General features: G+C 40.8%; 1 long non-coding RNA gene and 1 pseudogene across 1 annotated transcript; one reads left to right on the forward strand and one right to left on the reverse strand.

Moving 5' to 3' along the window:
- Positions 1–2,208: 2,208 nt before the first annotated feature.
- On the forward strand, positions 2,209–9,120 carry LOC121824686 (uncharacterized). Its single transcript, XR_006066616.2, has 2 exons — positions 2,209–2,319; positions 8,817–9,120. It is a non-coding gene; the product is annotated as an uncharacterized LOC121824686 (long non-coding RNA).
- A 3,089-nt stretch (positions 9,121–12,209) lies between these two features.
- Positions 12,210–13,247, reverse strand: LOC102927218 (dnaJ homolog subfamily A member 1 pseudogene; annotated as a pseudogene).
- Positions 13,248–14,271: the final 1,024 nt, after the last annotated feature.

The following is a 14,271-nucleotide window of genomic DNA, read 5'->3' on the forward strand; positions in this document are numbered from 1 at the left end:
GAAGAATCCTCGCGTGGTGGTAAAGAGGATTCAGAACTCAACACACGGAGCGGTGACGTCGGTAAGTTCTCCAGGAACGGTGACGTCGGTAAACGCCCCACAGTTCCTAATTCTCTCTCTCAAATGAGCGGCAGCCGCCGGTTTGAGTTACTGGCGGGTTCCTGGGGCTTGGAAGAGAGAGGAAAAGGAACCTAGACAGTTATATAAAGAAATAGAAAGTTTAAAAAAATAAAGTCGTTAAAGAGAAAGTAAAAGTAATATAAAAAATAAGCCATGTAAAGATGGATATCACACAGAGAGTTTGGATTATATTGTCTTTGGGATTTTTAACTACAGAAAAACATTTGATCGTAAAAGATGTTGAGTTAAACCAATATGTATATATTAAAGATATCTTGACTTTAAAATTTGGATATAAGGATGTGTTACTTTGGAAAGGAGACTCTGCTTTTGTCTCTACAGAAATCCAGAGCCTATGGATTTATTCCAGATTAAGATACATCAGGTTTGACCAGCCAAGACCACCTGAAAGGTCTCCGATGACACCATGGCCCAGATGATCCAGCATCCAGAGTCGTTTCGGGGCAACTGGCTCAGACGATACGGTCTCACGGACTACTCCATGATCCTAAAATTTTCTTTGCATCCCCATAAGATACAGCGCCCCCCTCCAGCAGGAAGTAGTTAAGAGAAGCTACGCCCAAATTCCCAAATATACCAAGCTGACTTTGGAGATGTGTAAAAGTTAAAACCTTCCTTTTAAAAAAAAAAAAAAGAAAAGGGAAGTGCTGTGGGATGTTCTGTAGGTCCTGTGGGAGCCCATTCTCAGGTTCTTTGTGGCGTTACCCAGCAGGTCCGTATAGAGGATGATTAGGACCATGGGCCTGAGTGCAGGTGTTTGAGATGGTCTGCACTTGGCTGTGCTGGGGGATGGTCTGTATGTCAAGTTGCTCTGATTGGTTAATAAATAAAACCTGATCGGCCGTGGCTAGGCAGGAAAGATAGGCAGGACTAACAGAGAGGAGAAAAAAAAGGACACAAAGGCAGAAGGAGACGCTGCAGCTGCCGCAATGACCAGAGAGGCTGCAGCCGCCGCCATGACCAGAGACACTGCAGCCGCTGCCATGACCAGCAGCATGTGAAGAGCCAGTAAGCCACCAGCCACATGGCAAGGTATAGATGTATGGAAATGGATCAATTTAAGATAAAAGCACAGTTAGCAAGATAAGGACAGTTGGCAAGAGGCCTGCCACGGCCATACAGTTTGCAAGCAATATAAGTGTCTGTGTTTATTTGGTTGGGTCTGAGCGGCTGTGGGACTGGCGGGTGACAGAGATTTGTCCTGACTGTGGGCAAGGCGGAAAAATCAAGCTACAATAAGCCACTAAATTAAACATAGATGCCAGACAGTAGTGGCACACACCTTTAATCCTAGCACTTGGGAGGCAGAGATCTGTCTGGATCTCTGTGAATTCAAAGACACCCTGGACTACATGAGATTGACTCAGTCTAAGAGAGAAACAGAGCCAGGCAGTAGTAGCACACACCTTTAATTCCAGTACTGGGAAGCACACGCCTTTAATCCCAGGAAGTGATAGTTGTTTGAAGAAAGGTATATAAGGCGTGAGGAGACAGGAACTAAATGCTTTTTGGCAGAAGCATCCTTTTCAGCTAGAGGTATGTAGTTGGTAAAAAGCTTATCCCATTCTGTAGGCTGCCACTTTGCCTGAATGATGGTGTCCTTTGCTGTGCAGATAGATGCTTCTCAGTTTCATGAGGTCCAATTTATTCATTGTTGACATTAGTATGTGTGCTAATGGTGTTCTGTACAGAAAGTTTTCTTGTGCCAATGAGTTCAAGTAGCATTAGACCTGTCAGAAGAGTATTGAGATTACAAATGCTGTAAAATCAACTGTACAACACTGCTGAAGTCCATGCCATTAGTTCTTCTCAGTATGTTGACTTATATTTCTATAAATCTGATGTTAAATAAACTTTGCCTCCTATAACTGGATCTCTGCCAACTGTTAGATCACAGCCATGAGAGAAATAACTAGTATAGTGGCTGGAGACCAGGGTGTGAGAGAAAAGAATTGAAAATCACCGTGGATATTGCCAAGCCTTGATTGGTCCATTACCTGTGACATCACAAGGAGTCCATGTGAGGTAAGCTAGGTATCAGTCAATGAAAAAGTACTGCCTGGGGCTGAGTTTTGTCTTTGTAGTTCAGAGAAGCAGTTGGTTGGTGGTGGGCAAGCAATTGGATTTAGTTGTTTCTGCTAGATTTGGACTTTTCCCAACCTGTTGGATCTCAATATAGTGAGTATATTTCCAAGGATTTCAGTTTGGGCTTTTGTCATTTGGTATTTACATAATTGGTTTGGGTTTGTAGCTTTGGTGCCTGTTCTGGATCTCACTCTGTAGACCAGGCTGGACTCACACTCACAGAGATCCGCCTGGCTCTGCCTCCTAAGTGCTAGGATTAAAGGTGTACGCTACCACAGCCTTGGGTTTTGATTTTTTTTCCTGTAAGTTCTTTTTCTTTATTTCCACTTACTTTCATTTTATCAACTGCTTTTCTTTGTCATTTTTTGGTGTTGTTCTTGTGTAGTTTACATATTTACTGGCAAATATTAACTGTATAGGATGGAGAGTTTGATCATGACTTCCCATATCTGCCTATACTTCATTTTGATATTTACCTGCTCTATTTCCCTTGCTCACCCAGTGAATGTGACAAGTACTTCCAAATGAACAAAGGTTCTTCCCCCTGCTTGATCATGCCCCATAGGAAATGTGACACTTGTGTTTCTGGAACTGGAATAGTTTAAGTAACACTTTCTCTTGTTCTATGTCTTTTCCTGAAAAAGGCATTTCATTCCTTTAGATATCTGATTACAGGACTTACCTCAATGTTGTGTATATGCTATGTACTATGTTAATTGTGTGTGTGGACGAATCCTAATGTGCCTGAGAGAAGGCATCTTGATCATGAAGTATAGTCTTCTTAATGTGGTGCTGAATTTGGTGTGGTCTATCTCTCTCCCTTTAAGGATTATCTCTCATTAAGGTTTTTCTAATCTATGTTAGTCAGGGACATTGCCTGGTACTGGGCTCTTTTTAAATTTTACTTACTTGGTTTGAGAATCAGGGTAGTGCACCTTTTATGAAAAAAATTTGAAAATGTCTTTCCCTTGGGTGTATAGGCTACTGAAATATTTGGAGGACATTGCTGTTAGATGTGAGATGCTAGAATTCATCAGTAAATTGTGCTGGTCACTGTAAAAATCTTTCTTGATACTCAATACTTTCAGAGTGTTTTGTCTAGTTTTATTTCCTAGACTTTATTTTCCCTTTGATTTACTATTTCCCTCCTTATTGGGTGTATTTTCTTTTTTTTTTTTTAGCAGGGGAGAGAAGGAATGGCCAGAGGTTGCAGAGGGATAGTGATGCTAGGACAGATCTTCCTTTCAGAATGAAGGTCATTAGTAATGATGGACACTCATGGAGTTTTATTCTCACCAGACAATGTATGTGCCCATGAACTTCAGGGTTTCTGAGAGAAAGGGAGTTGCTGCAGCACCAAGAAGCAGGCTTGGTTAATATGAGACCTATGCTACATAACGGAAGATGGGATCTGAAATTTAGGCTACTTGAAGAGCTCATTGACTATATTTGGGAGTGGGGTGGGGAGATAGGGTCAATGTGTGACTGTGTGGCAGCAATGAATCTATCTTGACTTCTGGGAAAGCAACAGGGGTGGGGTGTGGATAGATGGATAGCAGTTCTCTCTACTAAAGGCATATGTCCTCGGGGGCAAGAATGCGAAAGGAAAATAATTTTAAAATCACTGTGGTTTTCTGCTGAGCCTTAATTGGTCCATTTCATGTGACATCACACAGAGTCCTTGTGAGGTATGATAGATACTAGCCAATAAAAAGGCACTGCCTAGGGCTGGATTTTGTCTGTGCTTCAGAGAAGCCATTGGTTGGTGGGAGAGCAGTTGGAGTCACTTGTTTCATAGACTTGGCCTTTTCCCCAACCTCTTGGATCTGGACATAGTGAGTTATCCTAGGTTTTTAGTTTGGGCTTTTGGCATTTGGCATTAATCTATCTATCTATCTGTCTGTCTGTCTGTATATCTATCCATCTATCTATCAACCATCTATCTATCTATTTATATTTATTTACATTATTGGTTTGTGCTGTGGGATAATGTTTTTTTTATACTGGTTTAATAAAATGTTGATTTTCCAGTAGCCAGGTAGGAAGTATAGGCAGGATGAGCAGACTAAAGGAAAGCTGGGAAGAGGAAAAGAGTCAGGAGTCACCAGCCAGATACACAGGAAGCAAGCTGACAAGGCAGAACTGTGAAAAGGTACCAAGCCACATGGCTAAACATAGATAAGAATTATGGGTTAATTTAAGTGTAAGAGCTAGTCAGTATTAAGCCTGAGCTAATGGCCAAGCAGTTATAATTAATATAAGCCTCTGAATGATTATTTTATAAATGGGCCATGGGACTGCAGGGGCCTGATGGGACCGGAGAACCTTCTGACTACAGGTTTGAGTTTTAATTTTTTTCCTGTAAGTTATCTTCATTTCAACTTATTTTCCTTTTATCAATTTCATTTCTTTGTCATTTTTGGCTTTGTTCTTGTGTATTTTACTAATTTATTGGTATTTACTAAAGGTAAGGAATTTGATCATGACTTTGATATCTGACTGTACTCTACTTTCATCATATTTATCTGCTATTTTTCACTTCCCCACGTACTGAATTTGACAAGTACTTCCCATTATAGAAAGGCTATCCCCCTGCCTGCTCATGACCTGTAGGAAGCAAAATGTGAAACTTGTGTTTGTAAAACTGGCATGTTTGTAGTAACACTTTCTCTAGTTTCCAGCTTTTTTTCTGAAAAGGGCATTTCATTCCATTGAGGTCTGATTGTAGGACTTACCTCGGTGTTGTGTGTATGCTATGTTCTTTGACAATTGTGTACATGGATGAGTCTTTAGTGTTCCTGGGTAAGGGCATCTTGATCATGAAGTATGATCTTAATGTGGTGTTAAATTTGATGTGCACTATTACTCTCATTCAGGATTTTCCAATCTGTCAGTCAAGGCTATTGCCTGATACTAGGATCTTTTTTAAATTTCTTACATGGTTTGAGAATTAGGGTAATACTTCTTTTATGAAAAGAGTTTGAAAGTGTCCCTTCCCTGGGTTTTATGTACTACTGAAATCTTGCTGATCATTGCTGTGAGTTGTTGAGACTGTAGAAGTTGATTTCCAGTTGTTTTGGTTTTGCATTCTGGGACTTAGGTTTTCTGTTTCATAATTATATTTATGTTTTTTCTTTTGATTTACTATTCTTTCATGCAGTACATCCTGACTGCATCCTCCCATCCCTCCACTCCAACCAGTTGCTGCCCACCTCCTCTCTCTTCCAGATCCACTGCTCCTCTGTTTCCCTTAAAAGAGAGCAGGCTCCCTAGGGACAGCAACTGAACATGGAATGACAAGATGCAATGAGATTATATTTAAATTTTTGTTTCTGTTCTAGTGGTAGTTTGTGCTTATATTATCTCTTTCATCATTAATTTTTACCCTATTTTTATTTTTGAAAATACAGTCTTTTATTTCCCCTTGGTTTCTTTTTCCTGTATACAACATACTTATTAGGCTAAATAAATATATAATAGGCTAAATAAATATATAATATACATAGTATATATTGTTATGTGTAGTATATATATGTTCTATATTATAACATTTACAAAATCATGTATATTATAATATATGCTAATTATAACATTATAATGTATAAGTATACTAATTAATAATTATAATTTATTATAATATATTATATACTCATAATAATCACAATTATATAATAAGTATAATATATTACACTAAATATATATATACTTTATACATTACACATAAACAATTGCATGATACAGTTTTCATACATGCCTATACTGTACTTTTCATATTTCCCTGCACTATTTCAGTATCCCCACCACATCTTTGTGACTAATACTATGACTTTTATGAAAGCCCAGCCCCCTACTTCCTCATGACCCAGAAGAGATAAAGTATATTTTATTATTGTTTGTGGACCTGCTTTGTTTTAGGTAAAACTATATCTACTTTTAGCTCTTTCCTTATAACACAACAGAACATTAGTCACTGTGCTGTGTGTGGACTCTTCCCCACAGTCTCCTTATATGTTATGATGTTTTCCAGTTTGTTACAAACTTTAACAATGGTAGCTGAAGGCCCTGGAAGATACACATCACCCTGCAGCAGCCTCAAATACATTGCTAGGTATCAGGTTTAGAATAGCTCAAGTGGACAGTTCCTTACCTCTGGCATCAATGTGAACACATTGCTAGGAATCAGGCCATACTGAACACATGCCCCTCTGTGTCACTGCAGCTACACATACATAGGAATGTATTAGGTATACTTAGGACCCTGCTGGGTCCAGTATTCAGTGCTAGGTAAAAGGACATATAGGAAACCACTGATTGGAACACTACCTTCCGCAGATGCTTAGGTGTCAGGTCCTGCTAGGTATCCTCCTCCTCTACAGCCCAAGCTCCACATACACTCCAAGGTGCCAGGTCATGCTAGATATACACCCCTACAAGCAAAGACTCACACATGACTAGGTATCAGGTTCTGTGGGGTGTCTGCCCCTCATTCTAGACAAAGATCTAACTAAATGACTACCAAGTCATGCTTAGTGTCCCCATACAGTCAAAGCCCCCCCCCATTCAATAAGCTGCTCTGGAATCAGGACCTACTTAGTACCATGTTCTCTACAAACAAAGCCCCACATATACAAATATGTATACATGTCAGTTCTTGCTAAGTATCCCCTTCCTTACTGGCAAAGCAACACTCATTTCTCTCTCCTCTCTTCCTTCCTCCCTCCTCTCTTCTCTCTCCTCTCCACTCCTCCCCTTCCCTACACACACACACACACACACACACACACACACACACACACACACACACACACACACACAGCTAGGTTACAGGTTCAGCTAGCCATCCTCTGCCTTACAGAGTGTGTCATACACATTTTAGTTTTCAGTACCTGCTGGGTATCCTCTCTCTTACATCCAAAGCCCAACATATACATACAGGTCTACATATCAGGTCCTGATACATAACCCTTCTCCATCATCATAAGGTCCACATATAACTTCCCAAGTAAATATTACAACTTGCTACATACACCTGCTTCACAGTCATAACCTCCACCCCTATCTTCAAACAAGGCAATCATCAGGCTCTGCTATTTCTCTCTTCCATTACAGCCAAAGCTCCACATACAGGTACATGGCTAGGTGTCAGGTCCTGCACAGTAGTCCCTTTCCTGCATCAAAGTCCTACCATCACATGGTAGGGTAGATGTCAGGTTCTACTACGTATCCCTTCCCCAACAGCTATAGCTCTTACTTACACACAGATGTGTTTCATCTCCTGCTAGGTACAAACTTCCCTATAACAAAAACACAATTATATACATGCTCATAAACATACAGTTTTCTGGTCCTGTTAGGTACAAACTTCCATGAAAACGTTCTCGTTCTCTCTCTCTCTCTCTCTCTCTCTCTCTCTCTCTCTCTCTCTCTCTCTCTCTCTCTCTCTCTCTGTGGTGTCAGCTACTGCTAGATATCGTTCTGTTCAAACAGAGCCCCACTTTGGCAACTAGATGCAGGTCCTACTAGCTTTCCCTTCCCCTGTAACCAAAACCCCTCATATAATACATGGCTGTGTCTGGTTCTATCAGGTATTTCCTCCCAATACAGTCTAACCCCCCCCCCCCCCATACAGAGTTAGCGCTCAGCTCCTGCTAAGTACCCTCTCCTCTAGAGCCAAAAGTCCCAATACAAATACAAACCTAGACATCAGTCCTTCTTGGTAGCTTCTTCCCTCCAGTAAAAGCTTCAGATAAAATGATAGGTGTCAAACCTGCTAAGTAAGCCCTCCTTGTCTGTTCCTCCATGTTTTATACTCACACCCAGAGATTGGACGCTAAGAACAGAAGGTGTAAAGAACTTTCAGCATTTCTCTTTCTGAATCTGGGCTCACTCACCCAATACAATCTTTTCCTAATCCATCCACTTACACAAACAGATGGCTCATAAATGAAGAGGGTTACTAGGCTTATGATTTAGCAATTTGTGACAGGTTATGGAAACCAGTTTCTTGATTAGTGGATCTCAGCACACTGTGCACACTTCCTTCCCTTGAAGTTGGTCCTGAGTTCTATAAGAATGTGAAGTGAGTGAGACATGAAGAGGAAGCCAATAAGTAGTTTTCCTCCATGTTTTCTCCTTTCCTCCTGCTTGAGTTCAAATGATGGACTTAGATCAGTACATGAAAGAAAAATAAACTCTTTCCTCTCAACTTTGATTTTTTTGTCATAATTTCTATCAGAAATAGAAAGTATACAAAGATAATATCCCCATCCCTGGTGCACGAGCTGGCTCTTTGGAGCCCATTACCTATAGTGGGATGCCTCACACAGCCTTGAGGCAGGGGAAGGGGCTTGGACCTGCCTCTATTAAATGTACCAGGCTCTGCTGACTCCCCATAGGAGGCCTTACTTTCTTGTAGGAGGGAATGGGGCATGGATTGCTGGGGGGAAGGCTGGAGGGGCAGAAGGAGGAAAGAGGAGGATCTGTGATTGGTAAGAAAAATGAATAAAAAAATTTCTTAATAAAAAATAACTAGACAATTTCCCAAGACTTGCCTCAACCCTGGCATTTTACTGCCTCTATCTCTCCTCCAGCATCACCATTGCTATCCCACCTACAAGAGAGCACTATATATCTCCACAACTGAGCTTCATGGAGACACACCTAAGCCAAGAACAGCCAAGCCATGAACCCCAAGACCAATCCAAACACTAAACACAACCATGTTGGGAAGAATTAACCAGCAAACTAGATCCAGATGAGTAAGCCCCATTACAAAAACAGAAATAACATGGAAAATACAAGACAACATTGTGCCTCCCCAAATGAGCAATCCCACAATAATGGCCAACTGTAAGAGTCCCTGAAGCAAAATTCAATACAAAGTATTTAAAAGAACGATTGTGAATATGTTCAGATAACTCAACCATGGCACGAAAAACTCATGGCACTGCAGGGAAAGCAATTTCACATTTTAAAACCTAAGTTCCATTAATATAAATATTTAAGAAGCCTTAGTTAGAGAAATTTCCTAGCAGGTTAATTTGAGTGTGATGTGGGAAAGTACCAGTTATATGAAATATCAAATTGTTCATAGCACAGAGGGAAAATGTAATTAACTTAGTTGTGTTGAAAAAGAAGAATCTCTGGGCAGTTATTTCCAACATGGAATATCAGTGTGCAATTTTGGTGAGTAGTGACTTTTTTTTTTTTTTTTTTTTTGGTTTTTCGAGACAGGGTTTCTCTGTGTAGCTTTGCGCCTTTCCTGGGACTCACTTGGTAGCCCAGGCTGGCCTCGAACTCACAGAGATCCGCCTGGCTCTGCCTCCCGAGTGCTGGGATTAAAGGCGTGCGCCACCACCGCCCGGCTGTGACTTTTTTTTTTTGAGACAGGGTTTCTCTGTATAGTTTTGGAGCCTATCCTGGAACTCACTCTGTAGACCAGGCTGGCTTCGAACTCACAGAGATCTGTCTGCCTCTGCCTCTGCCTCCCGAGTGCTGGGATTAAAGGCATGTGCCACTACCGCCTGGCTGAGCACATGCCTTTTCTTTTCTTTTCTGTGTTTTTTTTTTTTTTTTTTTTTTTTTTTGGTTTTTCGAGACAGGGTTTCTCTGTGTAGCTTTGCGCCTTTCCTGGAACTCACTTGGTAGACCAGGCTGGCCTCGAACTCACAGAGATCCGCCTGGCTCTGCCTCCCGAGTGCTGGGATTAAAGGCGTGTGCCACCACCGCCTGGCTTGAGCACATGCCTTTTCATGTGTACATTTTTGTCTCTGTCACTGTGGTACATGTATCCCTAGCTCTAAATAACACCTTTAAAAATAACCTATTCATTGATTTATTTTGTGTAGTGGTGTTTTGACTACAAGTAGTTATGGAATGCTTGTAGATCTGTACACCTCAGCCTCTAGTAGGAATCCAGGCAGCAGGGAGGGTTTTTTCATTGGAGGAATACAGTGAACAGGGAAGGGGCTTTCTTGGCCAGGACGGTCCCGAGGAACATGTGACAGCTTCCTGTACATTCTGTGGACTAAGAAAGAGTGGTAACAACTTCTTGGGGAAGTGGAAACCTCCAGTCTAGAGAAGGAAGGGTGAACATCTTCATCAATAAAGATGCTTTCCTGATAACTGCCACATTGTGTTTTGATATTTAGTCGTGGCTTATTTGCATGATGCCACAAGTAGAGGCCCAGCCTCAGATACAGAATTAAAATACAGTCTCGGTCATGGATGCCAATGCACCATTCTCTTTATTTCTCAGATGGAATCAGCTTGTCAGAGATGATTATTCATGTCTCAGTGACTTTAAGAGTTCATTGTTAATGAGAGCCATTGTTTAATGATGTTCATTATTCTAGTGTATAATCTTATTGAGTGGATATTAAAAACAAGGTACTAAGTGTACCTGCAGCAGTCACCACATGATGGCCTCACTTTATGGACCACTATCCAGATATCCCCTCTCCTAGATGTTGTGAAACCTGTGCTGGCATCTCATGCATGGCAAGGAGGAGCTGTGTCACTGTGCCATGCTTGGACACCTCAGATAAGGGTACTCATGCCCATCTGACCCAGTCCTCCTCCATGATTTTACATATTTGCATGAGTACATTTCTTTAAAGACAGAGTTTCCTGTCACACAGGCTGCCCTCAAACTCTCTGTGTAGCTGAGGATAACCTTGAACTTCTGTTCCTTCTGTTTCCCAAGAGAGCTGGGATTACAGGCATGTGCCAGTAACCATGATGTATGTGGCACTCAGAATTGAACACACATCTGCATATGTGCTCAGAACCACTCCCACTACATCCCCAGACCTTGGTTTTGTTGTTGTTTTGAAGTGCCCCCATGTCTGGTACTGTAAACCTAGACAACTAACCTTGGATGGACAGGTCATGAACTAGAAAGAAGAAGAGAACTAATACTTCCATTTTTGTAAGCCAATGCAATATGTAACTGTATTCCAAATACATATCCTTGTACCCAAGGATAAATATAGCAATTGACCCTCATCAAAGCAACTTCTTTTTTAAATATGAGACTATTATAAAGACCCATAACTCATTGAAATGCAGAAAAGTGACTATGCTATGCTAAATCTAGACTGATAAATCTGCAATTATGTCTTTTTTTTGTAACACTTTGTAATCAGTATATTAGGAGACAGTCATACATTTCAATTAACTGCTTAAATTCTGATATCCAGATTTAAGCATGTGGACATGTGACTTTAAAACATACAACAAAGCTATTCATAATTTGCTATATACTTCCAACATTAAATTGCAGTTATGTTGAAGCCTAAGTCAAATAGCAAGCCTGTAACAGACCCAAGGAACGCCTTTCCTGGATTATACATGCAAATCACTTCTTCACATACAAGGTCTCTTCACTTTAACTTGTAAATTACTTGGGCTTTGGAAGTCACTACCCAAGGGCTTATCATGGTTGAAAAGGGAAGAAAGGTGACCATGTTTTCTAACTAACTAACTAACTAACTAACTATATATATATATATATATATATATATATATATATATATATATATATATATATATATACTTTTAAAAGATGGCACAGCAGAAGGGACTGCAATCTAGAAGAGCAAGCCCTTAAGCAGTAGCTTACAATATACTTCTTTAGGAATGTATCATTTCTATCACTAACAACAGGTGGAATTATGTATTATGCCACCTTCTAGTAATGGCTGAGGCAATACAATGCAAAGGCATCACAATTAGTCCACTACATACAACTAGACAGACCAACATGTCACTACTACTTGTTTTCTTTTTCTGATTATCATTAAATACAGAATTTTAATACCACAGCTTAACAATTAAGGGTCATATAACACATACCTAGCTTGACAGTCTAATATACACAGCTATTATCAGTAACACAAGATACGATCTAACAGATGCTAGGGAACTTTTTAAAGTAGTTTTTTTTCACAAGTATTAAACTTCATTTTGCACATTTTTGAAGTCATCATACATACAGGGCAAAGTCAGAGCTTTTATATTTGTGTTTATTCTTCATTTAACTTTAAAAACACTACTATAGTTGAATATTAAAACAAAAACAATAGCCAAGTAGTGAGCATATTATGATTACAGTCCTTCCCACATTCACTACTGCATATAGAATGACAGAGTAACTGGCCCATTAAGAGGTCTGACACTGAATGCCACCGCTGGGGTGATGTTCATCGTCCTCATATGCTTCTCCGTTATAATGCCTCTGTCTTTCCTGGTTTGGATCAAAGTCCACCAGTTCTACCTGATCCATTTCATCAGTCTCTTCTACTTCCTTCCTTTCAGGAAGGAGTTTTTCCAACAAAGAGAGTTTATTAGGAGAGAGAAAGCCATTTTCAGGGAAGTTCACCTTAAACTCAATGATCAGACGTCCTTTTTCATATGGCTGACAGTATACTGGCATACCTTTGTTTAGCACACATTTTATATCTCCATGCTTGACAATCTGACCTGGGTGAGAGGTGATGACTATGGTTCGGTTGTCAAGAGTGGATATTGGCTTTTGGAAGCCGCACAATGCTTCAACCAGCTGTATGTCCATACACATGAAAAGGTCTTCTCGTTGTGTAAAAACAGCATGGTCCTTCTGGTCTAACACAATGATAATATCCCCTGGCTTCGGTCCTGGTTCTTGGTCTCCTTCACCATGGAATGTTATCTTATGACCATCTTTCATACCTTTATCAATATGAACTTCTAAAATCTTCTCTCGCACTATCTTTCTTCCATTGCAGCTTTTACACCTGTCTTTAGGACTGATGCGTTCTCCATGACCCTGGCACTCCATGCACACCGACTGCATCTGCTGAACCATTCCTGGTCCGATCTGATGAATCCTTATTTGCATACCAGTCCCCCGTCAGTTGGGACAGCACTCTACTGCTCCTTTCTTACCACCTCGGCCTTCACATTTGTCACAAATCACATTCTTCTGAAGAGCCAGTTTTCTTGTTGCAACATTATAGAAGTCCTCTAAGGTCACTGAGAGCTGATGTGCAACGTTTTTACCTCTTTCTCTTTGCATCCTTCCTCCTCTCCCAAAGAACATATCAAAGATATCCATGGGCGAGCCAAAACCACCACCTGCTCCGCCCTCTTTAATAGCCTGTTCGCCTCCTTTATCATATAATTCCCTTCATAAGCTTAAGAAATCTGTTTAAACTTTTTGCCTTCATTTGGATTCTTATCAGGGTGGTACTTCAAGGCCAATTTTCTGTATGCCTTTTCAATTCTTCCTGGGTGGCATTGGGTTTGACCCCCAAAACATCATAGTAAGTGGTTTCTTTCACCGTTTTTCACAGCCGGTGAGCAGGCCGGCACCGGAGAGCGGAAAGAGGAGCGTAGCACAGCGCGCAGCTCGGGCAGACGCTGCCTCTCCACCTCCTGCCGAGCGTTCTGGAAAGTTCCCACAATTATGTCTTTTATGGGACAGTTAGGCTGCACCTCTCAATAGTGTGATTGCATACACAAGACAAACACGACAACAGCAGTACATATGCAAATGGGGACAGGGACAGTTCCACATGAACACCACTAGAAGAAGAGTTAGAGTTGTCAGTATCCACTGAGAGAGGGAGAATCAGCCTCCTCCAGGAGCAAGCTCCCATATAGGATGCCCAGTCCCCAGTGGTTCCCAGTAGACTCAGGGACAAATGAGTAAAGCTAAATGTACTCAGGTTAGAAATACATGTGTGTAGGTATATGCACAAACCACATATACATATATATATATATATATATATGCATTAACTCATAAAGAGATCATAATTTTCGGAGGGGTACATGGGATAAGCTGAGGCACAAGGGGAAAGGGAGTTGGCAGGAGAGATTTAGATGCACTCTTCATGTTGAAGTTCTCAAAAACCACATGAGAACAGCAGACCTTAAAGGACCTAATTCAGGTTGGGCAGGGATGCTGAGGAAATGTAAAAAACTGCATCTGGAAATTTGAGGACTAGTTCGCCAAGTGATTGACAGTGTTTTCCCAAAGTACAAGAAAACACACGAATGGAA

Source organism: Peromyscus maniculatus, chromosome 21 (genome assembly GCF_049852395.1).
Source record: "Peromyscus maniculatus bairdii isolate BWxNUB_F1_BW_parent chromosome 21, HU_Pman_BW_mat_3.1, whole genome shotgun sequence".
NCBI lineage: Eukaryota > Metazoa > Chordata > Mammalia > Rodentia > Cricetidae > Peromyscus > Peromyscus maniculatus.